At 34.7% G+C, this 24,254-nt stretch overlaps 1 pseudogene; it reads left to right on the plus strand.

The window, feature by feature from the left end:
- The window catches only part of LOC134245063 (high affinity cAMP-specific and IBMX-insensitive 3',5'-cyclic phosphodiesterase 8B-like), a 98,881-nt pseudogene that overhangs the window by 25,653 nt on the left and 48,974 nt on the right, over positions 1-24,254 (plus strand).

Raw genomic sequence — 24,254 nt, forward strand, 5'->3', positions numbered from 1 at the left:
AAGTTGAAAAGAAATTATTTTGAAAATGCTGGAGTTCCTCATTAATTGACATCATTTATGTTGTCTTCGGAGACCAGGTCCTCTATCAAACTGTAGGAATTCCGATGAGCTCTTATTGTGCTCCTTTGTCAACTGATTCGTTTTTATCTTTTGAAGCAAAATTCATTCAAAATTCTCATATGATTCATTGATTTTAAATGGCTTCAAAATTCTTTTAACCTATTGAAATCGAAGGAATGCGAGTTTATTTGATTATTGCAAGTACATGCTCTATGTTTGAGCAATTTCGTAAGCGACATAAGCTATTGACAAATAATTTGATATAAGAGTAATATAAGTATCTTAACAGTCTTGTTCAGAATCAACATTTTGACATTTTGCAAATTCTTTTGATGCAATGACCATGTCAGTAAATACAATCTAACATTTATTCAACTTATTCCTTTCATATAAATTGTTAGGCAGTTGGTTTTACACACACCGAACTGTCTACTTTTTTCTGTTTGTCGGGTCATGACAAGGAGCACACGGCGGGTGCGTGATCGGTTCACAGAAAAATCCCTCTATGGGACCTAATCCCATTTCTGATCGAAGTTTTTAGAGGTCCGTGTCTGCTCCAAATTTGTATAGCTTCAATGAACATTTGAAATAAAAAAAAAGGCATTTTGCCCTATAAGGTTTTATATATTTATGTATTTTTTTTTATTTCTCAGGGGCCCTATAAATCAAAATGAACGATTATTTCAAACAAGGAATCATTTTCTTACCTAGCTATGAACTACAGTGTTTGTTTTAAAATACTAGTAGGTTTATGTCAAAAGATCGACTTTTGGTCAACATCTGACCATGACCTCTTGCACTGGCATTCAGCCGATTTTTCATTTGGTGTTGCAAATTGTTGTATACGATGAAAGTTTAAAGAAATTGAAACTCATTTTGTATTTGAGTTGATATTTTATATATTTTATTAAACGTCTTAAAGTAGAAATATATCTACACGTGTATAAAACAAAGAAATTATAGTTGTCAAACTTCTATCTAAGTTCTTGTGGAAAGGACAGCGGGTTAAAATGCTATTTCTTATATGCTTTCATTATTCGGTGCATACATTTAATAAATTAAATAAATGTAAAAAAAAAATGTATTTAAAGAAATATGACTGGGTAACTTCTGTGTTAATATATATAATGTAACATTCATTGTGAAGAAATTTCATTCATATTTTGCCATTGTCTGTGATAAAAGTTGTAAATCTTTCTCTCGCCATAATGTAAATGTTTATTTCCGCTTCCAATTAATTACAACAATGAGCGCGACACTAATTTAATTAAACGGAACCTTGAATTCTCCCATTTACTATAATGTGTACATTTTTGGAAAGTAAGACTACACAAGATTTGTACTTGCGTTGATTTCATTAAAATTAATAAATAGAATACATAATATATTTATGGAACACTCAATGAAATTTTGAAATCCATGACTTGATTTCCAGGATTAAATAAAACTTGCAATACATACAAGAGTATGAATGTTTCAAACACATGCGCTTGTTTCATGAAGTATGCAAGTTTTTTATGCCCCCGTAAACGAAGTTTTGGGTTATATAGTTTTTGTCGTGTCGGTCCGTCTGTCTGTCTCTCTGTTTGTCCGCAAAAACTTAAACCTTGCCCATTATTTTTGATTTAGTGGAGCTATGATATACATGTTTCATATGTGTATTCCTTGCGACAAGACCTTTCTTTGAGTACCACCAAATTTGACCTTTTGACTTTGACCTTGGAGTTTGACCTACTTTTACACAAAAATTCCAAACTTTTACTTTGGCCGTATCTTTTAAACCGTAGATACCAGGACTTCTATACTTCACATATGTATTCTTTGTTGAAAGACCTTTCATTGGATACCAACAACTTTGACCTTTTGATCTTGACCTTGGAGATTTCTGTACTCGTGAAAAAACTTTAACCTTGGCTATAACTTTTAAACGGTAAGGGATAAGGCTTTCATACTTCATATATCAATTCCTTGTGAGAAGACCCTTTATTGGAAACCAAGACCTTTGACCCTTTGACCTTGGAATTTGACCTACTTTTAAAAACCAAACCTTGGCAGTAACTTTTAAATGGTTAGGGTTAGTGCTTTCATACTTTACATATTTAATCCTAGTGACAAGACCTTTCATTTGATAGCAAGACCTTTGACCCTTTGACATTGGAGTTTGACCTATTAAAATTTTTTTAACCTTGGCCATAAGTTCTGAAAGATTAAGGCTAGGGCTTCCCACTTTAGATATATGTATTGTATGTGACAAGACCTATCATTGGATACCAATTACCTTGACCCTTTGACCTTGACCTTTGAGATTTTTGTACAATGTACTTATGAAAAAACTTTAATCTTGGCCATAATTTTTTAACACTAAGGGCTAGTGATCTAATACTTTAATTTAGGGATGTCAAATCGGTCAATTTTTAATACTCGGTTACTCGGACGTTTTTTAAAAAGTACCCGGGTACTCGGTAAAAGTGTAAATAAATATGAACAAGTAAATTAATGAATGTAAAACATTGAAAATACTTGTAGAAATAAAACCACATGCTTTGATAGGAAGTTTACACGTAAATGCATTTCTGTTGTAACAATGATAAGAACTTCGTGCCCGACGAAATTTAATACATTTTTTTTAAGTTCAATTTATTTATCAGATAAACACAAGAAATAAAATCGTAAGTGGTTCATGGTGTTTTTGTTCAAAAAAAAATAATCTACTCCGTAATTGTAATGTAACTCTTTGTTGCATTTGACGTCAATGTATATACATGTATAAGTCGTACAGTTTGACTTTAACTTGACCAAGTTTTAACAGAGCTTATTTACGATTTTCGTGTACTCTTCGATCCTAGATTTTAATGTATCACGGGACGGTATTTTGTAGTTTGGTGCAACGATGGACATCAGTTTTTTTAAGCCTTTGTCTTCAACTATTTGTACATGTATTGGCACGTAATTAAACACAACCATATCAACAGTCGCGCGTGTAATATCATCTGTCTCTTTTCCCGAGAATTTACGGCTTCTCGGAGAATTGACAAAATTATCTAATTTACTTAATCATAACAGACCTTAAACGATGTTTAGTGAAAACAAATAATTAAATAAAATCAAAAAATAAGGGTAGAAGACAGCCGAAGGTGAGAAAAGCCAGGTAATAGGTGCTTGGGTCCCGATAATTACTGTATAAACATTGCCGCGGGCGATAACGGTCAATCAGAGGAGTCTAGGAAACCCTAATTACTATATGTACAAGTGCAATGAGTATTTTACGTTTTAAAACAGATTGTTTAATGCATTAAAAAATAAGCTTAGAAATATTCAAAAATATACATCCGAGTAACCGAGTACCGATTTTAGTATTCGATACTCGGACGTTCGATCGAGTACCCGGTTAACCGGGTACTCGTTGACATCCCTACTTTAATTACTAATGTGATCCTTGTGAAAAGACCCATCATTGGATACCAAGATCTTTGACCCTTTGGCCTACTTTTAAAAAGTAAACTTTGATCATTACTTTTAAAGGGTTAGGCCTAGTGCTTTCATACTTTACATATTTAATTCTTTTGACAAGACGTTTCATTTTATAGCAAGACCTTTGACCTTGACCCTGGAGTTGGACCTACTTTTTAAAATCTTTAACCTTGGACATAACTTCTGAACGGTTAGGGCAAGGGCTTCCATACTTTACATAAGTACTTTTTGTGGCAAGATCTTTCATTGGATACCAATGATCTTGACGTTGAAGATTTCTGTACTTATGAAAAACTTTTACCTTGGCCTACTATCATATTTCACAATTGTATTTTCAGTGAGAATACCCTACTTTTGGTACCAATGTATTAAATTTGCATTTTAGAAAAGTTTAATCTTTGCAATGTTGCCATACGGGGGAATCGTTGCTCCACAAACACTTCTTGTCTACTATACAATATAACACATACGTTTCATACGGTACGTTAGTTTTCTACTATACATGTACAATAACACATTACTGTATAGTAGAAATCTAGCATACTGTATGAAACAAGCTCCTGCGGTTTCAAATAAATATATGGAAGTGACGCAGTTCAACTCAGGCTTGTAGGATTAGGAGACTGCACTGGAGGGGGGGACTCTTCTTGCAAACATAATCTTTACCTATTGCAAATATTCATTTGAAGACTTGTGGTCCCATTTCGTTTTAACATGGTATATTCATAATATATATGTACACACGAGGTGTGTCCGAAAAGTTCGTGGACGATGTCAATCTTCGTTATATTTTTCACTAGATATTTAAAATAAGCACGATTTGATATGTAGAAATATTTGTTTTGTTGAAATGTGAAGTTTCATTCTATTCGATTTAACAGAAGTCAATTTACTTCATTTTAGAAATCAACATGTTTTGTACCCGCGGAGCACACTTCACGGCAATGTAACGAGATACTATCCCTATATACATTTCTCACAGTATAATCCAATGTCCACTCATTAAATCCTTTTTCATTTTTTTAGGAATTGCTCTAGTTGTTTAATTTCCTTTGTTAAGGTTTTAATTATACCCCCCGCTTGAAAAGCGGGAGGGTATACAGAAAAGTATTTTAAGGTTTATCCTTCTCTTACCCGTCCGTCCGTCCGTCTGTTACGCTTTGGGGTACCCATCTCTTATCCGCAACTCCTCTCATACCACTGAATGAAATTTGATGAAACTTTCACAGAATCTTTAACACATATTGCCATTGTGCACCTCCTATTTTACTTTTTGATCAGACACATATTTTGGGTTTCCCGGCCATAGGAAAACATGGAATTTTTATATAGTTATAACCATATGGGAGGCGGGGGGTATCATTTAGTGAGCTCATCGCTCACAGTACCTCTAGTTTTCTTTTATTACTTAACTCTCATTCACAGGATAAGCAACTCTGAAGCGTTCATGTCTTTCCTTGACGTTCCCACTTTTTATTAAAGTTTTTATTCAGATTTTTACAGTTAAACCGTTTCTTCACAGAGTCTCTTTCACTCAAATACTGCCTGTACTATTTGTCCACACATGCACAACTTGCTTGTGACATATTTTATTATATTTACATTTGCAAATGCTTGCAGGCACGTAGCAACCCCCCCCCCCCCCGCCTTTTTTTTCCTAACCTAACTACTACGAGGGTTATCCCGTAAAATCGTGGACAAGTTGTCTAGTGTGAAAAATAAACATCACTGCGTTCTGAAATTTTCACTATTATTTAGTACATATTTTATTAATATACACAGCAAATTTCAGATAAATATATGCATAAATAAACAAATTATGAGATTTTATGCCATGTATTGTATCACCTTACGGCGCATGGATTATAACGTCAAAGTGTCTAAAACAGCGTCACGTTTTATCTTTGCTGAAAATGAAGTTGGATGAGTCCGACTTAAATTTAGGAATTTCATTGATACACATTCTTTAGTCTCCATAAAAAGTCGAAGAACCAATTGGCACCCTCATGCGATCTTCTGAAGATTTATTAGTTAGTTACGGACAATATTCTCACCATCATTCAACTAATAGAAAATCTCATATCGGCGGTCTACTGTGACAGCGTCTTTTGCTATTACATTAGGAGTTTGTCCGTATGTTTTGTACTCCCCAGGGACTCGATCAAAAAAAAAATTCGCTAAGAAAACTCCTATTTCATTTGTATACTTAAGATATGGTGATATTTTTATAATCTTTTTTCTTCTATGGTCATTTCAAGTCTCTAAAGGTGTCATTACAACATCGAAATAAAACTGAACTGTTCTCCGGTGCGCCGTAACGTCATAAAACGTCGCCATTTTTCGTGTGTTGTGTTTACCACTTTCCTATTTCGAATGTTCGAGAAACTGCCAAAATTAAGCAAATTCCTTAAAATTTTTATAAAGACTACAAAATTGATTGTGGAATAGAATTACGATAATTTTAATCCAAATCTTATGTATTTAAAACTTTTATTTTGAATTCAAACATGTGTATTCTTTAATAAAACCTTGGTTTTTTTACCGTGCACCGTAGGACAATATCTTGTGCACATTCAAGCATAATAAAATCTTTATTTTTGCCTATATTTTATCAAAACAATTATCATGCACTTAAATATGATAAATAATCATTTACTGAAATTTTCAGCTTAGTGCGCCCGTTACTTTTCGAGAAAAACGCTTTGTCCACGATTTTACGGGACAACCCTCGTACTTTTGAAAATGTTAATTGATATGCTGGTTGCCCCCCCCCCTTTACTACAGTGAAGGAAATGTAAGGGAATTGTAGTATTGTATTTTACTACAATGAAGGAAAATAAGGGAAATGTAGTATTGTATGATCAAATCTTTATAGGATTTGGTCACGTGACCAACCCATTTTACATCCCAATAAAACTCAAAATATTATACTTTATTTCTTAATTATTCCTCCAACATTTTAAGAGTTTTTTCAGGATTTTTCTTGTGTAAAACACAAAATTGCTTCGTTATCTGCTGCTCCGTGACGTTCTAAAACGTCATCCTTTTTGTGTTTTTTTTTTATTTACGGACTACCTGTCCTCTCAAGTTGATTTCTTTTCAACAAAGCAAAATATAAAGCCATGATTTGAAATACGAATCGTTGTAACAATTCTTAATTTGAATTTCTAGGTTGTTTTTCGTTTTTTGCTCCGTTTTACAGCGAATATTACTAGACATTATTTAGTGTAATGTTTGTAACTTACTAAATTTTGACCTGCTCCGCGACCCAATTTTTGCATTTTTAAAATCGGGATAAATTTTAAATAAATCCTCATATTAAAAAAAATAATACAAATCATTTGAATTTATCGTTAAAATATTTCTACCAAATTTGGATAACATATGATGTCAAATTAAAAAGATATGACAGAAGTCCACGAACTTTTCGAACAACCCTCGTATTAATAAAATTTGGTTAAGAAAAGAAATTCCATCCTAAACACCCCCAAACACTCACACACAGAAAGATACACCTGGGTATAAATATTATGATCTTGACCCTAGCGTTTGATCCCTTTTTAAAACATTAATTCGACCATAACTTTTGAAGAGCTAGTTAGTACTAGGGTTTCCTATTTCACAGATTTACATATAGGTATATCATGAGACAAAATCTTCCATCGGGTACCAACACTTTTAATACCATTTTGACCTTTTACTTTGACAAGCATTTGAGAAACATAACCCTCATCATAAGCTGTCTTACGGGGCAAAGTGTTTCACATACAAATCTTGTTCTTGCCAGCTTCTACTGTGTAACACAATACCTCAGTTTATACCGACTTATCCGAAGGACGTGTTTCCAGGTCCCTCGTTGGAATCGAACCCGCGACATAAGGAAAACACCTTGCGACTCAAGAAAAACTGTTCCAATAACTGCGCCACGCGGGCGACGGAAGGGGTAGAGTTACTTAGAAATGTTTTCATCAGAAATTTTGAAATCGGTGGTGCTCGTTCTAAAACAAGAAAAGGCATTATTTATAATATGGTTTGTTCTGATTTTATACTTTATACACAAATTAATATGGGCTCTGAATGCATAATATTTTTAAACAAAAGGTAGGCGAAAAAGCTTTCTTTAATTTGCTTCTGAGGTTATATCTACAAGCATAAAAACAACGACGTTTGAATGTAATACACATTGAAAAGTCTAAGCAAAAAAATAGATTATGAAATATTTTCACATTTCTGACAACTTGTGAAGACACAGGGCAGATTATTGATTTTGAGATAAACTGTAGGATTTGTTTGACTGTGAGCCCTACCTGTAAAGACGACCACCAAACTGTCAACTCGCTCATATGTCTTCACACAAACACCAGTTATTGATGACGTCAATAGGGGGCCATATGGTGATACCCGCTCTATTGTAAGATCCTGGTACAAAGCTGCAAGCCATGGAACCAAGATGCAGACAACAGATTGCATAATTACAATTTTTCTCACATAAAGAACATAATTATATTGTCATACAGAGGCTTTAGTGTTCACCTTATATACTCTTGAACAGAGGAAGCATTTAATTCGACTGATGTCACTACAGAGTATCAAGATAGCATTTGCTAACTATTGCAGCATATCGGTTAATCGATCCTGAAGGACAAATGCCGGCCATTATCAAATTTAGAGAGTTTATCAATAAATATTTATCAGCCTGGACTGTCATCGCAGAATCTTTGGAATTAGTGAATCATGTGTTATAAACCGATCAGAGGAAAAAATCAGTGTATTTTTTTAAACGCTCAATTACCACTATTGGGATCCTTCGCACTCGTTTTACATGATGTGACAATACTTGGAACTGTCATCGATTTGAACCGTTCTGTTGTTTGGACACAGTGAATCCTTCATCGTTGACTTAATCATATCTTGGCCTTTTGTGACTTTAATGCTATACCACGGGCATGTGATGCTTGAAGATAAATTCTTTTTTATGAGATATTTTTCTCGAAAAATTTAAAAATCGAAAATTAGCTGTGCTTTATTTGATATAATTAGCTTGTTCCTAGCACCAACAGTATATTTTTAAGGAGACATCATTATCTTGGTTGAAGGGAAGCTTGAGACATATAAGGAGGCGCGGTCGTGATGGGATGCACGCCAAGCATCCATGTGAACCAAACTGGTGTTGTATATTGTCGTGATTCTGATGAATCTAACTCACCTCGAGGTTCATATTCTGCTACATATCATACCCACATAGTCAAAACAGACAGCACGGAAGTGACGTCAATTTCCCGTCCCATTTCTCCCGGAAAACTCAAACGAAAGGACCACCGCGAAAAGGAGGCATCAGTTGCGTCAAATTATGTGGCAGAAACGCAAACAGTAAGCGCGCACATGAAGGTATTTGGTTCTTCAATTTTTTTGTTACTGCGGCATTGGGAAGGGGGGGGGGTACATGTAACGGCATTTAGATTTAAAAGTTGCCACAAAGGAACTTAAAAAGAGGGGCTAAATTGATTTTGTCATTATTTTCTTTACCGGTATTTAAGCAAAACAATTTTAAAAGGCAACTGAACACAAAGCTGTATATTCTTAATAAATATAATTCGGAAAAGAATTCGCAGATCAACTTCGTAATATTGAGTACATCCTTTGACCACTTAAATTTATATCCAACAATTGCTGGTAATTATACCCATATTGTTTTTAATGTTTGAATCAGTAAAATGTTAGCACTTTATTAAATAAATTTCAGTGGTCTGGCGTTTGCTTGATGATGGCCTGTGTAAGAAATGCAAGTTGTGTCTTTTTAGTTGAGGTGAATTTTGTTGAATGCATAACCTAAGACGTATCTTATTATTCTGTGAAAATTTAGTATATTAAGCTTGTGCTTGACAGGTATACTGGTTTGATACTATTTGACGTCAGATTTGCGAAATTCAATAAGTTCCCAAGGGGAAAATGGAAGAACAGAGACGAATTTGAAATACTGTCATTGCAAAAATTTACATTCTGTTGGTACAAATAAAAAAAAGTGATGTCACGTTTAATGACATGTCCATTGCAATAAAATGTGTAAAATCACATGAAAAATCCTGTGTAGTGGCTGTATATTAGTGCGCTTTATGATACTGTAATCGACAAGCAGAACCAAAAAAAAAAAACTCTAAAAAAGCCAGAAGTCTTTGAAAACAAATATCACTCGTTGTACATGTATCTACCTAGGATGAAGAAGGAAAAACAAATTTCAGTAAGGCTTATAATAAAGGTTTCAGTTATATTCATTAAAAAATGAAAACGATTTTAAGGATATTGTGGGAGAATCCGAAGATATGTGTCTTGCGACAAGAAATAATTTATGAGATAAAAAGAGTTTCAACAAAATTACGAAAACTGACATTTTTGCACAACTGTAACAGTAATGAATCATGGTATTTGAGACTTTTTGACTATGATAGAAAAGTGTACTCCATGGTACTCTTATTGAAATTGTTACATGAAGGTATTATTTCTTTCATTTTGAATCATTTAAGCATCTAATATTTTACTTTAGGATATAAGCTACTATTATTCTTTAAAAAAAAAAAACAGCTTGTCAAGAAGCGAAATTAATCGTTTTCCTGGTTAAGAAAGAACCTCTACTTGACAAATTACTCGAACAAAATATTTCATCTAGACTTTTTTTTTACCCATCAGTAAAAAAGAGTGTGAAATGAGGGGAGGGGCACTGTTAATAAACACTAGATGGTGTTGTAATCAAATAACGGTACATAGACTTCGTTATTCGATATCTGCAACTCATGCATAATGCATGGGAGTGAGATTTCCGCCGAGCGACGAGTTTCTTTTTCTTGAGAAGCCTTGTTGATTGTCTTCGTGATCGATTTGATCACTGTCTCAGTAATGAAGAAATCAACGTCCGTGTCTCAGGGGGAACTTCCTCTCGTGTGAGGGCGACTGAAGAGTCACCTTGGAAGCTGTCACATCACTTCCGTGTTAATAAGGAAAATTACGGCGTCTACGAACAAGTACATGAAATATATGGAGATGACGAACAGTATGATTTATTCAAGTTCAAAAGTCGATTTACAATATAAACTTATAGCAAAGCAAACATGGACCTCCTATACATAAAAGGTTGGATCAGAAACAATGGAGGAGTTAGCATCCCCGGCCGACCGGTCACACCCGCCGTGTGCTCCTTGTCATGATCGGAAAATAACGGGAAAATCCATCGACAATTCAGCATGTAAATAATGGCCTAACAATTAGTATGAAAAACGTCAGTCAGCATTTGACTTAATGATAAATTCTATTTGCTGTCACAAGGTCATTGTATTGACAATAGGACTTGAGAAATGGTGACTTTAAACGAGACTGCTGATATACTTCTTTCATCAACTTGTTTGTCAATAATTGACCTCGTTTTAGACATTTTTCCTACGTACATTCTGTAGTACATGCTCTTCCGTATCAAATCAAGTGAGAGATAAAAACCTCGTATGCAAATGATGAAGGTATTTTGATGCGTAAGTAATGGAAGTTGACGATTGCAAAGTTAAAGTCATCACGCTTATCATAAACCTTTCTTGTTAAGTTGTAAGATTACCATTAACATAATTACATATGTCATATGAAAAATATCGTTTTTCGAATGAATTTTGTATGGGTGTAACGTCAGAAATGTGCTACTAAACGTTACATAACGTCAAAATGGCGTTGAAATAGATAGTTTTTGACATGCATTATGTCTAAGATATGCATTTAGAGAATTAATCATATTGAAGAAATAGTTATTTATGGAAAGAACCTTGGGTAAAGGTACTCTGAGCAGTTCACCGAGACGTACTGTGTTTTCTTTCCACGTGAGGTCAGCGTTATAAGGGTGAATGCCGTGATTATCGTGTATTTGATGTGCAGGGGTGCGCTTCTCAGATATAGATTGTGATAGTATGTGCGAAAGTTTTTTTTGTTTTGATTGAAAAAGTGTGCAAAGCACGATTATAGAAAATGAAAATATAGATTTCTCAGCGAATTTGACGTTCACTACTCATTTTATTGTCTTTTGTGGCTGTTTACTTTCAGATAAAACTGGGTAATGTTGCGATAACTCTACCCGACTATCCGCATTACTCTACAGAAAGATCCTCGCCTACCAAACCGTTTGTCCACTCACGGATTAACACAAAACAGAACAAAAACAATCGAAACAAAAAACCAACCCGTTCTTCTAAAAGAATATTGGTTGATGTTACTTTGAGCGAGGAAATTCTGATTGATCTGCAGGATGAAACGGTATTTGTAATAAATGCGACCTTCACCTCACTAACTATTAACACGAGTTGCAGTGTCAAGAATTTATTTCCTCCAATTCATGTTATTTAATAAGCACACTCTACATATGCATATTACTAACCCTAATAAGCTAACAATGTGTTACTTAAGGAATGTCTATTGGTCAAACCGCTTTTTTCCTTAAGGACATCATGAAACATTGTGTGGTTTTGTGCCATTTTGTTTGTGGTAGCTTTATCTTGCCCTTGACAAGACAGGGAATTTTATAATTTTTTTTTATTCCTTGTAGGTATTTTGCGTTATAATTCCTGTGACCACTACTAAAACTTATTTTTACAGTCTAATACATGTACATCCTTCATTTATCAATGTGAGGTTAAAAATGACTATAGACGATAAAATTAGAATTAATCATGGAGTAATTTTTCGGCATTTCTAAACTATATATCAAGTAAGGAGTTGTTCGTGTTTGTATGCTCAAAATCGTCGTGTTACCCTGGTAACGATGTACATTTGCCATTTTCTAGGAGAAGATTAGACCGATTACAAGTTTTCCTTGAATATTTGATAATCTATAACAATTTCAGTGGAATTTGACACAGTACTGTTATACTGAGGTCTGATTGATTAATAATAGGTCAGTAGCACACGTTGATAAACGAGTAGAAACTTAAAACTATGCCTGTAGACAGTATTTTTCTAGACAACTTTTTGTATGTAAAAATTGCAAGTGTCATTGTCAGAAGAACTTAAAGTATTCAATTCTATGCATGTTTGGTTAGAAGAGACTTTGTATGAAAAATTGCAGTGTCTCATTAACAGGAGATACTGTAGACATAATTATGTGACAAGTGGGGAACAGAAATATGCCACCAAAGGATGTTGCCATGAAAACTCCTTTAACAAAACTTCCATGTGCATGTAGTACTAGTGAGACTACCGACCAGCTAGATGACTGAAAAACCCCTTGAACCTGTTTTGTGTTTTTTGAAGCCAGGTTCCATTCAAAAGGGATATTATTTAACCCCTTCCCTTTCTTGAAAGAATTTTAAAAAAAAAAGGTCTAACGGACACATTGATTATTTTGTATCCTTACATCAACATAAGATTTTGCAATTTGATATCTTTTATCGAATCTTTTGTGCACTAAACAACCCAATATGTGTATGTAAAACGCTGATGCTCTTGTATGTTAGCTTATGGCAAAGGTTTGTTTGTTTGTTTGGTTGTATGTTGTTTAACGTCCCTCGAGAGTATTTTTCACTCATATGGAGACGCGACCACTTCCAGGTGGAGAGCTACAAATGTTGTCCTGTACTCGGCACTTAGGGCCATTGTGCAGGGAGGGATCTTCTTCGTGCCAGCACATACTGCGACACGGGACCTTGGTTTATACGGTCTCATCTGAAGGACCGGTCTCTACGTCCCACAGTGGGATTTGAACCCGCGACGTAAGGATCAACTCCTTATTTCGCGACTCTAGAGCAGACGCTCTAACCAGTGCGCCAAATGGGCAACTACGTTTAACAAATGCAAGTCAAACTCCAATGTCAAGAGATCAAGATTGTTGGTGCTCAAGGGAAGGTTCTCTCAAAACAAATACATTTGTGGAATATGAAATTTCTAGCACCATTTGTTTTTCTGAAGTAGTAAACTCCAAAGTCAAAAGGTAAAAATCGTTGTACTCTAGAAAAGGCTTTCTAACGAGAAATACCCCGGTATGCACGTGAAGCATAAAAGTCAAATTAACTATTCGAAAGTTGTGGCGAAGGTTAAAGTTTGGTAAAATTTTGAAAAGGTGGGTCAAACTACTAGGTCAGGGTCAAATTTGTTGGTACCCAAAGAAAGATCTTGTCACAAGGTATACACGTGTAAAATGTGACAGCCAAAAAAAATTTTATGGGCAAGGTATATAATTTGCTGACAATCTGACGAACAGATGGACAAAACAAAAACAACCTATATAGCCCGAATCTTCGGTTACGGTGGCACAAAAAGTACGTCTTATTTATAATCCTTATTAGATCACCTGAGTAAAGTCAGGTGACATATTCACCAAGCATAACCCCACATATGGGGGCGCGGAATGGTGACATCCGGGGGTGCGGAATTCGAAGCGGAATTTGCAATGTTCGTTGACCTGATTAGCTTTCCTACAGTGATTGAGAAGAAAATAATCCAAAATTCACTTACGGCGGAACACGGTGATATCCCAGCTTACTGTTACTCGTTTCCTAGCTCGGGACTCGTCCTAGAAATACATGAACACTTCTGCAATATCTGGCAAGAGCCTGCGGGAACGCAAATTTGACCGTTTCTTTGTGAAAATTGATGCCTTATATATCACTCAGCTTCATTTGACTTATGTGAGGGACTTCTAGATATGATTTTGCTCCACACACTCTAATGTTTCAGAGAATTCCACCTCAAATAAAGGGGAACAGGCTTCAGTTTAAGTGTGTGGCACTCGGGGGTAAAGATTTTAGTGGAGGCTGGGGGAAGGAATAATTTTTAGTCATCGTATATCAATCGTAATTCTTAAAATCTGCTCTGTTTTAATTTTTTAGTTCCTGGTATATAAATTTAAATTGGAACCGTTTTTTTTAAATGATTCGACAAATAGTGCTTTGTAGCAAAGATTTTACCACAATGATCAATAAGATTCTGATTAATGACGCATTTTATGTTTGTTATTTATGTTTGATTTTGTTGAGTAAGTCTTTCCACAGATTTCACAGGGAAACCGCGCGTACTTTCAACTTCTACAAGAGAAATACTGTTGAAAAATTTGAGAAACTTAATTTTAATTACTTATTTATCCAATTTCTTACACAACAGATCTATGTTTATCTGAACTTTGTCCTTTGTACTACTACGGAAATTAGTCTAATATGGCAAGCTAATCCTATGGTGCTACAAATATGAAGGTGAAATAATAAAATTCAATTATAACACAAGTTCCTTTCATCATTAATCTCTTTTGAAGAATCTCCACAATTTGCAAAAATCTTACAAAGATTGAAATTATTTGCCAATAAAATAGCATACATGCTAGTACACTTAAGAGGCAAAAAGGGATCCTTTTCTCATACTTTAACACAATTTTTCGATTGCAGTGGGCCTTTTTACCATTTTTTAAAAGGAAATTTGCGTAAAATGTACATTTTTTGGTTAACAAAAACATGGAGCAAAGACCCACTATCCTTTAGAATACATTTCTATGACACAACATTCGATTATTTTCGGAGAAATACTTCAAGTCCATTTAGTTAAGAGTCCACTCCACTTTTCATCAGGAGATGTGTAGTAACATCATTTTCGACTGCATCAGTCTAAAACGATATATTTAAAAAAGGCTTATAGAAACAAAAGGGTTACATTATCAATACATGTATCAAAAAATGCTTATTATACTACCAATATATGAAAAAAAACTTCGAAAAAGTGTGTCAATCCCAGATTTAAAAAGAAAAAATGGAAAGGGGGGGTGGGGGCAGCCCTCAAGTGCCTGTGATGATACTCAATGTTTTTATTGCTAGGGGGTTCGAACCCCACGAATACCATTTAATTACAATAACAGATCTGGAATAATTTTTTTTCGAGAAAATTTTTCTCAGAAAGGTTTTGTGTATCATAATTTCAATAATGAAAAATTTACACTAAATTATATTTTCACAAATTGAATATGATTTTTATATATCTGAAGCTATGGGCATTCTGAACGCCTTGTTAACCCATCTCCTTTTAGTCAGTATACTTAACTTCACTGCATGAACACGCGTATTTATAATTCTAAATCAATTCTATATACATGAAACATACGGAGATAATGAGCAGAATTCAAGTTCAAAAGTTCATAAAACAATACAATACAGGAGCAGAGCAAACACGGACCTGCTAAACATCAGAGGTGGGATCAGGTACCATGGAGGAGTGAGCATCCCCTGCCGACCGGTCACACCCGCCGTATGCCCGTTGTCATGATATGGAAAATCCGTCGTCAATTCAGTGTATAAATAATGGACTAACAAGTAGTATATATGAAATATGTACTCTAAACTAGGGATGTCAAATCGGTCAATTTTTAATAGAAAGGTTACCGGACGTATATTTAAGGTATGAAGTACCCGGGTAACCGGTAAAAGTGTAAATAAATATGAACAAGTAAATTAATGAATGTAAAACATTGAAAATACTTGTAGAAATAAAACCACATGCTTTGATAGGAAGTTTACACGTAAATGCATTTCTGTTGTAACAATGAGACAAATTTTTTCCCCAAAAATTTAATACATTTTTTTTAAGTTCAATTTATTTATCAGATAAACACAAGAAATAAAATCGTAAGTGGTTCATGGTGTTTTTGTTCAAAAAAAAATAATCTAAACCGTAATTGTAATGTAACTCTTTGTTGCATTTGACGTAAAATGTATATACATGTATAAGTCGTACAGTTTGACTTTAACTTGACCAAGTTTTAACAGAGCTTATTTACGATTTTCGTGTACTCGTAATTACGAAATCTTAGATTTTAATGTATCACGGGACGGTATTTTGTAGTTTGGTGCAACGATGGACATCAGTTTTTTTAAGCCTTTGTCTTCAACTATTTGTACATGTATTGGCACGTAATTAAACACAACCATATCAACAGTCGCGCGTGTAATATCACGAGTCTCTTTTCGTAATAACTAGAATTTAAGCTTCTCGTTATTACAAAATTATCTAATTTACTTAATCATAACAGACCTTAAACGATGTTTAGTGAAAACAAATAATTAAATAAAATCAAAAAATAAGGGTAGAAGACAGCCGAATGAGAAAAGCCAGGTAATAGGTGCTTGGGTCTCGATAATTACTGTATAAACATTGCCGCGGGCGATAACGGTCAATCAGAGAGTCGTTATAAACCCTAATTACTATATGTACAAGTGCAATGAGTATTTTCCGTTTTAAAACAGATTGTTTAATGCATTAATAAATAAGATTAGAAATATTCAAAAATATACATCCGAATAACGAGTACCGATTTAAATATATATCGATGCCATTATCTTGGAATTAGTACCCGGTTAACCGGGTACTCGTTGACATCCCTACTCTAAACTATTGCTCAAGTGTCAAGTTACTGTAAAAGAAAGATATGTATACCTTAAGTATACTTAAGTATACTTAAGGTATGAAGCTTATCTTAACCTATAATATACGATAAAACATAACTTGGACCAAGTTATGTATATACATGTATCGTATAACATAGGTTACATTAAGCTTCATTCCTTATAATTTCAGTGTAGACAAAGAGACAAATTTTTTCCTCCAAAAATGGCTTCAAACTGAGCAAATTTTAAAATTAACGTCAAGCGGAGTATAAACGTTTTTGACGTAGCTCATTGTGACGTAGCCAAGTTATGTGATACAAGATACAATATAAATTAAACCTTTTATCAAATCAAATGACGTGTTACAACTAAAATTAAATATTTCGATATATGTCTAGTAAACAGTTTAAATATGCGATAAAGTGCACTTATTCAGGGAAAAGGTTTATGAAATTATGAGAGAGTCAATAAATTTATTGTAGCAATTCATTACTTATATAATCAATTCAATTTTTGTAGAAACGATTCATTTCCATTACTTGGAGATTTATTCTTTCCCCCCAGCCTCCACTAAAATCTTTACCCCCGAGTGCTACACACTTAAATTGAAGTCTGTCCCCTTTATTTGTGGTGGAATTCTCCAAAGCATTAGAGTGTAGAGGTCCCTCATATTAGCCAAATGAAGCTGAGTGATTTATAAGGCACCAATTTTCACAAAGAAACGGTCAAATTTGCGTTCCCGCATGTTCTTGCCAGATATTGCAGAAGTGTTCATGTATTTCTAGGACGAGTCCCGAGCTGGGAAACAAGTAACAGTAAGCTGGGATATCACTGTGTTCCGCCGTAAGTGAATTTAGGATTATTTTCATCTCAATCACTGTTGGAAAGCTAATCAGGTCAACGAACATCGCAAATTGCGCTTCGAATTCCGCACCCCCGGATGTCACCATTCCGCGCCCCCATATGTGGAGTTATGTATGGGGATATTGCTCATATGTGCGTCGTTCGTCGTGTATTTACATTTGAACATTTTCAGTTTCTTCTCTGCAACCACGCAACCAATTTTGGCCTAAAGCATCTATGGCTGAAGGGGAACAAAAATTTTGAATTTCATGGTGCCTGCCCCCTTGGTCCTGAGGGGTGGGACCAAAATAGCTGCAGATCTGTAGCATTATGGTTTTATATATTTGTCTTTGACCATAACGCTACAGATCCCGTAATGCAAAAAAGGTGCAATTTACGGCGCAATATTTTTTGCGCACTTTTGGGGAGAATTTCTCCACTTTCCAGCATCGGTCAATTAACTACCTTTCACTCCCTAATTCAAGGCACATTTTTTAACTAATCTGTATATTTTATCCATCTTCCAACCCTTTATAGTCGTCTCTACAAGTGATAAACTCACTTGATTGAAATTTTTCGATAGATTGCTGAAAATTCACTTCAAGCGAGTTTATTGCCTGTAGAGACAACCATAAATGGTTGGGAGGTGGATAAAATATTCCCAGAGGTAGATCAGAGTAATAGAGAGAAAATGTTTCTCACTTTATACACAGTTGTGCACCCTAGACATCTCACCCACAAAGACACCAAAAGCGGGGGAGGGGGGAAACAATTCTTTGAATTTGCTTGATATATCTGTTACGTATGGCATTGTAGATTAAACTGTCGGAAAAGAGAATGGTTACAAAAAAGAACTTTATTCGGTAATAACCAATATTTGCCCCCCAAATCAAACTTTGATGGAGATATATTTAATTAAGTTCTTAAACAGGGGAGGTTATGCTGACTTCAAAGCACTGAATATTTTCATAAGTAATGACGCCATATGTTAGTAATGACGTCACAAACATGACGTAAATTTCAGGTTTTTTTTAAATTTTACTGAAAAATGTACATATTTCGTCGATATTTTGAGTAAAAGTAACCGAGCGCATGTGTGTTCAGGAAATATTTTGATATAATGTGTAGAATGATAATATCAATGAAATATGTCAATATTGTTCCTGAACAAACTTGCGCTCTATAAATTTTAAAGCTAGAATTGTTGAAATTTTGTCCATTTTGTCCTCTTTCTGAAAAAGGATATAAAATCGGACTAGTTTGTGCCGTCATAAAAACAAAAATTGTGAATACACTGCTTTGACACTATAATATTTTCTGTTAATTTATATTTCTCATACAATTTATTGAATTCAGCACATTTCAGGAATTTTTTAAAATTTGACTTTTGTGGGGGGAAATATATGCAATATACCGCATATAGTTCTTTGCTTGTGCATTTTCTCCAAAAGCGTAAAACAAAAATGACTGTGATTGTGAATTAGGTACTCTATAAAATTTGGATTTTATATACCGTGTTAAAACAATACATTTTTGCAGTTAGCGGAGTATGGAAAGTGATTAGGCGTGTCACCTTGAAATTTCAATTTTCACAGTGGGAGAGGGGTGATCAGAGTCAAAAATCGTTTTGTTTCGTTTTTACAAAGATCGCACCTAAGTTCCCTGAACTCCTTTCACATTTTTTGCAGTATCCAATTCATATTTTGAAAATGTGTCTTGTAGATGAGCACTAAGCTAGGTCTTTGAATCTCATTCTTCACCCCAGGGGACGACTTGGGGTCGAAAACTATGTTTTCTAACGATAAAACGTATACCCTGAATTCCTCTTATAGTATCATTTTAGGTCAACTCAGGTGACCTATAGTGCGTTAACATTTGAATTTTTTCAGCTTCTTCTCTGCAACCACTCAACCAATTTCAACCAATGTTGGCATAAAACATTTATGGGTGAAGGGGGAAAAATTGTGAATTTCATAGTCCCTGCCCCCCTGGGGCCATGAGGGGTGGGGCCAAAACCACTATAATTAATGCAATCTTTAAAATCTTTTTCTTTATTCCTGGACTTCAAGCAGTCAAACTGTTGGAAGATTGTAATCAACATTGAGTCTTCTACCAAAACTATGAAATACATGGCCCCAGGGTCAGGGGTTCTAGTGCTAAGGCGGGGCTTTATAGATTATATGGTGAAATTGCATAAATTTTGAAAATCTGAAAATCTTTTTTTTCTGCTCCTTGGCATTAAATAAACTAACCAAGTACTTAGTTATGCTGAATAAGGCTGCCTCTAAGTCTTCCAAAATTGTGAATTTCATGGCCCCAGCATCAGGGGTTCTAATACTAGGGCAGGGCTAAATACCGGTAGATTATATAGTAAATTGCATTAGTTCTTTGAAAATCTTTTCTGCTTCTTCTCTGCTCCTGGGTATGAAATAAAGTAACCAAGTACATAGTTATGTGGAATAAGGCTGCCTATTCCAAAATTGTGAATTTCATGGCCCCAGGGTCAGGGGTTCTGGTGCTAGGGCGGGGTTCTATTGATTATATAGTGAAAATGCACAAGTTCTTTAAAAGACTTCTCTGCTCCTGGGTATTAAACCAATGAACTATGTACATAGGTATAATGAGGAAGGGTCCCTCATCCAAATTTGTGAATTTCATGGCCCCTGGGTCAGGGGTTCTGGTGTTAGGGAGGGGTTCCAATGATTATATAGTGAAAATACATGAATTCCTTGAAAATCTTTTTCTTTGCCCCTGAGTATTATTCCAATGATCTAAGTACATAATATGAAGAAAGGTGTCTCTTCCAAAATGGTCAATTTCAGGGCTCCTGGGTCAGGGGTATGATATGGGGGGGGGGGGGGGGGTACATAGTATGAAAATAAATTAATGCTTTGAAATCTGCTCTTTTGGTATTAATCAACCATTTATGATGAAATAAAATTTATGAGAAGATTTCCAAAATTTTGAAATATGTGGCCCCAGGGTCAGTGGTTCTTGTGGGATGGGGTGCACAACTGGTTATATAGACAAAGTGTGGAAATGCATTTTCTCTTTGTTACTCTGATCAGCATCTACCTCTAGGTATTAAATAACCAGAGAAAGCGTGCTAAGTGTATAGTTATGATAAGCAATGATGCCTCTTTCAAAATTTTGAATTTTATTGCCTCTGGTTTAAAACATGAACCAAATTAAATTGTTGGAAAGTTGTTACATGGTGCTCAGGTGACCTATAAGGCCCGTTGGCCTCTTGTTCGTGTATAAAGTTGTTTGGAATTTTGATTTTCACCGCGATTGGGAGTCAGGAAAAAATATTTATCTACCTGTACTAGGAACTGGTTCTTGGAATTCCTCTTACTTTTTTCGCAGTAGCCCATTAATAATTTGGAATGTAATTTATGGTATTTCATGTATGTGGATTAAGGTTTTCGAATGTCATCCTTCTGGAATTTTCATCCTCGGAGACATTTTTGGTTACAGAAAATTGACCTGTTAACTCATCTTATATTTTTTTTTTACATAAACTTATTCATCTTTTGGATTATGTTTGGTGATATCCTTTGGATGTGCAGTAAGATTTTGGAATTCGATTTTCAAGGGGGGGGGGGGGTCAAGGAATATTTTCTACAAACTCTTTTTAGAATATAATTGTTGATGTGTCATAGATGTGCAACAAGGTTTTGGAATTTCAATTTTCACTCTTTGGGCGATTGAGGTCAAAAACAGTTTTACTTTACAAAAAAACCCAGTTTCTCTAAACTCCTCTTACATTTTCCTGATATTATTTTTTATTACATATTTAGTAATAAATACAGGATTTTTGCATATGCGATATGCCTGACGTCACAATAGCCGTATCAGTCCTGCACCCCTCTACCTTTGGCCCTCTGGCTGATATTGGTGTCTCGGGCTGATACAGGATGTGATATGGAAAATTCTATAGGTAAATCTATCTCAAGGGTTTTGGAATGTTTTGTTTTCATCCTGGAACGACTGGGAAATTAAAATATATACACAAACTTGCTTTCCTGAATTCCTCTTACATTTTTCGCGGAAGCCCATTCATATTATGGGACGGGATTAGTGATGTGACAAAACTCGCCCTAGAGGTTTTTAAATTTCTATTTTCTTCCTGAGGGGGTGGGGGTGGGGGTAATTGGTGGGTTGAAAAGTATTGTTTTCTTGCAATACCTTGCTTCTCTTACAATTTTGCAGTAGAACTACTCATCTTTTAGGATGTTTGTTGGTATTCTTTATATGTGGAACGAAGTAATGGAATTTCAGTTTTTATGATGGAGACAACTGGGGATTGAGAGCGTTGTTTTTATACAAAACCTTGGTTTCATGTACATATATTCCTCTTACATTATTTGCAGTAGCTCATTATATAGTTATCCGGTTTTGAAATGTGATTAGGTGTGTTTTACAGTTGTGCAATAAGATTCTGAATTTCCATTTGCACTTCTAGGAATACTGAAGGTCAAAACCAATGGTTTTCAATAAAAATCGAGTTCCCTGAACTCCTCTTACATTGTTTAAGTAACCAATTTATTTTTTGAATGGTGATTGATGGTGTTTTGAAGATATGCAATTAAGGTTTCAGAATTTCGATCTTTGCCGTAAGGGTCACATGGTGGTCAAAAAAAAAGTTTTAACTGGTTCCCTCAACTCCTCTTACGTCTTCGGTACAATCATATTTTGGAAGAAATCTGGGTGTTTCTTGTGGGTTTGCATTTAGTTCTGGACTTTATGTAATATACAGACTTCTTTTAAGGTGGAGGGGGCATATTTAGAGGCAAAAAGTTAGGTGCTGGTATTTATGTCTTCAGGTATGTCACTCGTCAACTTTTTAGAAAAGTTCACGCAGAACCTCTTACTTCAAAACTGTCTATTAAAAAAAATTAAAATTCTTCAATTTTTATGACATATTAAAATTCAACAATGTAAATTTTTTAACATTCAACAAAAAAACTGCTTAAAAATCTACAAAGAAGCAAAATTTATGAGGGACTATTTTTTGTGGTGGAAGGACATTTAGCAGAAAATTCTGCAAATCTGCACATTTATTAATTTAACATCCTGGAACTTTACCCTCACATACTTTTACTCGGAGAATATTTTCCGTTAAGATATTGCCATGAATATTTTTAATATAGGTCTTAATTTATATTTTCAGAACAAGTTTTACACCTTCCTTCAACAAACTTTGCCAAAATATGAAGATATGTTACAGAAGTCATGATAAAACTTACACCATTTTTCGCCACAAAATCACATATTTTGACCAATATTTCAAAATTAACATCACTGACCCCAACTTTTTTCTTTCATTATTTAAAACAACTCAATACTTGTGACTAATCAGCACTTAAGTCGTAAAAAGTTTGATATAAGAAAATGTTTTATTGCTTAATTAGTTTTTAATACCCCCAAAACATGTTACTTTTTAGTGCAAAAAGGTCATACAAAAATTTACACGCATTAATTTGCAAGATTTTTTCAATGGTAAATATTATTCAAATCATCTTACGTAAAATAAGATTATATTTATTGCCATAATTACATCTGATAAAATATAATAAAGGTTAAAGTAATTAACCAAAGAGTTAAAATTTAAGTGCAAAAAGGTCAACTTAATTGTACCGTAGATCAGTAAGATGCACACTGACCCCCTATTTTCTCTGCGATTTTGAGTTACACTATATGAGTACTTATCAAAAATATATACTTCTAAAAAAAACCCTTGATTTAACAAATTTCACGAGTGACATACCTTGAGACGACCTACAGTATTTATTTGGTTGTACATGTATCAATGTTTTGAGGATAAAAGCATTTTATTTTATAAGGTTGGTGTATACTGTACCAACATTTTAGCCATGGAGGCCATAATAATAATAATGGTACGACTGGAAAGGGGGCGTGACATTAGTTTTGGTTTGTCTGTAGGTTGATGATCCCAGTTGATCCCTGTACAGGGTCTGTCGGCTGATGTTCCAGTAGTGTCATTCTGTGATAACGTTATCAGCCTAAGATAACCAGTCGCTAAGCGTCGTTAATTACATCCATCTATGTCACAAACTGCTAATGAGTAAATATTTCAGACATTGTTTTGATTATTCAACATCATGCCATACCCTTTGGATGTGTTTGTGTTTATGAGCCGGGATATTACATATTCTCTCGTATCCTGGATTCTGTTTTCGTTAATTCAGTGTCATTTGGTTTAAGGGTAGAATAACTAAACCCTTTGCTGAGAAACGACCTGTTGGAAGCTTTTAATGTTAAAGCCGTTACCTTACAATGTTGCCGATTTTGGTGAGTAATAGGGTTCCAGACTTAACTTTTTCACCTATTTTTTGTCCTAAGGCACTAGTTTATATAGAAAGAGAGAGAGAGGGAGTAGTGCGTAAAAATCGTGTTCGATTCGGTCAAACTTTTGAACCTTTTGTCATTCTTGTATATTTAGTAGTATACAATAAACCAACGCGAGGGGTA

This window comes from Saccostrea cucullata, unplaced genomic scaffold, assembly GCF_032062105.1.
Source record: "Saccostrea cucullata isolate Sc308-1 unplaced genomic scaffold, CSIRO_AGI_Scuc_v1 ctg494, whole genome shotgun sequence".
In the NCBI taxonomy this organism is placed as follows: Eukaryota; Metazoa; Mollusca; class Bivalvia; order Ostreida; family Ostreidae; genus Saccostrea; species Saccostrea cuccullata.